The following is a 3805-nucleotide window of genomic DNA, read 5'->3' as shown; positions in this document are numbered from 1 at the left end:
ATTTCCAAAATTTGTCAAGAAAATATATGGATTATATTTGTCCTCCAAAATTAGATGGAAAGAAATCAGAAATAAGTTTTTACTAAATTAAAATGAAATTAATTAGTTTGAATTAATGAATCATTTAAATTTATATATATATATATATATATATATATATATATATATATATATATATATATATATATATATATATATATATATATATATATATATATATATATATATATATATTCTTTTTTTATTTTTGCAAGATGATGCAAAGTTTCTCAGGGAACTCAAATGTGTGAGAAAACACAAAGTTTCTTAACTGCATGTGTTTCGTGTACATTTTGTGCCGATATAATGTAAAACCGACTGCTACACAATCAGCAGTGATTAGTTCTTGGTGAATTAATTTGGAATCTGTTTTTAGCAGACGATCTGCTGCTCAATTAACTCAGAAAGTGGTAAAACAGACTGTCAGCGTCAGCGGTTTTTCTGGATATTCAGTATTTCCTTATCTCTGCTCCGCAGCGCTGCAGTGTGTCCTGCTCTTTCACAGATTGCAGAAATATCTTCAAGCCTCTCGTCTGGCGTCCGATCTTCTCTAGAATTCAATTTCCTCTGCTGAGATCTGGTTTTATCAGGGTTATAACTGCTCCCAGGCCTGTGCTAATGAAACCTGTCAGTCCCGCAGGAGGGTGACCAGACGCCGCATCCCAACACACCTGAGCTCTGCGTCTGCGTCTGCGTCTGCGTCTGCGTCTGATCAATCTGTCAGCGCAAGAATCCCGGACAGATGAACAACATCAGTGCAGTCTGACCCACTGTAGTCTGGGATCGCAGTATGAAGGACAAACCATCAGCACAAGAGACGTACAAGAGACCTGAAGAACACCAGCGAGGAAAGAGCATTATACAGTGTGTCAGTCTGTTTTATTTCTGAAGAGAAAGAAAGTCATGCAGTCTTGTGTTGAAGCCCACTGGATAAAATATTTAAAAAGTCACAATTCAGAGTTTGTGTTTCTCAGTTCAGACCTTTCAACTCACAATTTGACTTATTTCTGACTTTATGTCTTGTAATTCAGACTTTACGTCTCACAATTTGGAGTATAAGTCTCAAAATGCAGAGTTTACGTCACAATTACAGTCTTTTTTCTCGTAATCCTGAGTTTACATCTCACAAATCACTGACTTTTTTTGTTTTTGCCACAGAATAAAAAAAATAATTGCAACCTTTTTCTCACAACCTTGACTTTTTTCCTTATAAGTTTATATTTTGTCATTAGTTTTTCACAATTCTGCACTTTATATTCTGCACTTCAGATTTTGTCTTACGATGCATCTTCTGTGCATCTTTTTTTCTCAGAACTGCGAGGAGAAAAAGTCTGAATGTGAGATAAAAAAGTCTGGAACATCGTGAGATGAAGTGATGACAGAATGATCGTTTTTAGTTGATTTATTCCTTTAAATCTTGGGAAAGACGTAGCATCACAGAAACGAGAATCTGCTTTCGTCTTACAGCTCTGAGAAGCTTTCTCTGCTTTTCATTAGTTTAACCCTTTGTAGGAGTTCACTGGCAGGTCAGATTTGGACAGGCTTATGAACAATATTGAAAAAGCAATATGTTCTGAATCAGGCTGGTGATTCGACGAGAGTATGTTCTGGTTTGAGGGATCTTCTCTAATAAGATGAAGTGACTCTGACACTGAGCAGCAAAACAGACCGTCAGTCTTCAGAGACGGAGATCCTGGACAATCCTGGACTTATCAATCATTTTCTCCTTCACTCTGAGTCCTGTTTTTATCAGAACATCAGCAACACTGAATGCTTTTTCAAAACAAGAATGTAAAATAAATGTGAAAAACACTGAGTAATATCAGTAACACACCAGTGTGTTTCTTTTTTGTTTTGTTTTTAAGAAATGTATCATTTTATTTGTCAGCGACATGATGATTTGATCAAAAGTGAAGGTTTCCATTTGAAATAAATGCTGTTCTTTAATAATAACAGTGGTGATGATAAGGAAATCCTTAAAGTATTCAATAAATAAAAATATTTTTTTAAGTTTTCTACATTGATAATTATCAGAAATGTTTCTTGAGCAGCATATTTTCATGATTTCTGAAGATCATGTGACACTGAAGACTGGAGGAATGATGCTGAAAATACAGCGGAGCATCACAGAAATAAATTACACTTTAACACAGATTCACACAGAAAACTGCTGATTGAAATGTAAATAATATTTCACAATTTCACAGTTTTTACTGTATTTTTGATCAAATAAATGCAGCCTTTGTGAGCAGAAGAAATTAATTAAATGAATATAAAAGGCATACAATTATATAATTATGCAATAAATTCTGTTATGTTTAAATATTTTTTATTGTTTTAGATGAAATGATATTCAGAAGCTGTAATTCCAAACTCACTGCTAATGACAAAATTGCATCAAAGGGATGACATTACTAAATTACATAAAGATAAAACTTTTCTGCCAATATTCGTGTGTGCAACCCTGTCAATTATGTTTGATATTGCTATTTCTTCTATCATTCACATTTTGGTTGCTAATAGACAATTGAACACCAAAGCCACTGCTACGGTATAATACTGTATAAAGAGAACAAACAAAAAAGCCTTTTCTGTCTTTATACTAACATCTTTCAGTCATCAGACACTGGAAACCCTTTTAGGAAGTATAGGAAGTAGAAAAATCCCATATTTGTGTGTGTGTGTGTGTGTGTTCAGCACTGGCAGAAGATTAGCCATCCATCATGGTTCTAATGCTTGACAAGAAAATCAATTAACAACCCAATGAAAGTATGATGGTTTTGTCTGAGAGCGGCAGTAACAGCGGTGTGTTTGGCTCGAGAGGATCTCTGATCAAATTTAATGGATTATTACAGTCAGTGCCTGTCATTCTGCTCTGGAAGGGTGAGATTTACACTAACACAAACCTGTAATGCTTTTAGTATGCATGATAACAGCACTCAGAAACTGGACTGTGACGGGGATATTACCTCGAACGTTAATTTTTGCATGCATGTTTTCATCTGATTTGCATAGATTTAGTCATTTAGATGCTAATCCATTGTGCACAATTCATTCTTTGTGTGTTTTTTATGTTTATGCATTTGTAAGTGCATCACAGTAAATGCTATTTTTGATTTTTACTGTCAGAATTATTTTCTGCAAATGCCGTTGATTAAGCTTTAACGAACAGTTGTACTTCAAATGTACTCCAAGATTAGGATGAGTTTGTTTCTTCATCAGATTTGGAGAAATGTCGCTTTCCTTTACTCATCTTAATGCTGGATTTGTTTCAACTCGTCTCATGCAGTAGTTCTTTATAAATCGACATAAAATAAAAGTATAATATAAAATGATCACTCAGCAGACATCTGCCATGAAACACCTGACAGGAACTGATGTGCTGTGAAGGTGACAGGATGTGATGTCAGACTCGCTCAGCATCATGGGAGACACTGACCATTAATATGGCAGCTGTAGCATTTCTCTCCTCCTTCTCACAACAAATCTGACACCGTCTCTCAGTGTTTTCCTGTGATTCTGTGGACATCCCTCCATGTTCATGACGGCCGTCACTCATGCGCTCATGGCAGGCAGGAAGATGCAGAAATGATGCAACATGCAAACAACTAATGGGCTTTAAAACCGAAACTGATCTGCAATGCATGGATGCCCATCCGGTAGGTGCACAAACAATTCACCTATTTTCGGTTGCATGACAGTAGCACAGTTATTTCCATTAACAAGCTACTTTTTCCAGCTAGTTTTTGCCCTGACATCACTATTA

The sequence above is a fragment of the Carassius auratus genome, chromosome 37, assembly GCF_003368295.1.
Source record: "Carassius auratus strain Wakin chromosome 37, ASM336829v1, whole genome shotgun sequence".
Taxonomy (NCBI): Eukaryota; Metazoa; Chordata; class Actinopteri; order Cypriniformes; family Cyprinidae; genus Carassius; species Carassius auratus.
Note: the sequence above shows the minus strand (reverse complement) of the source record.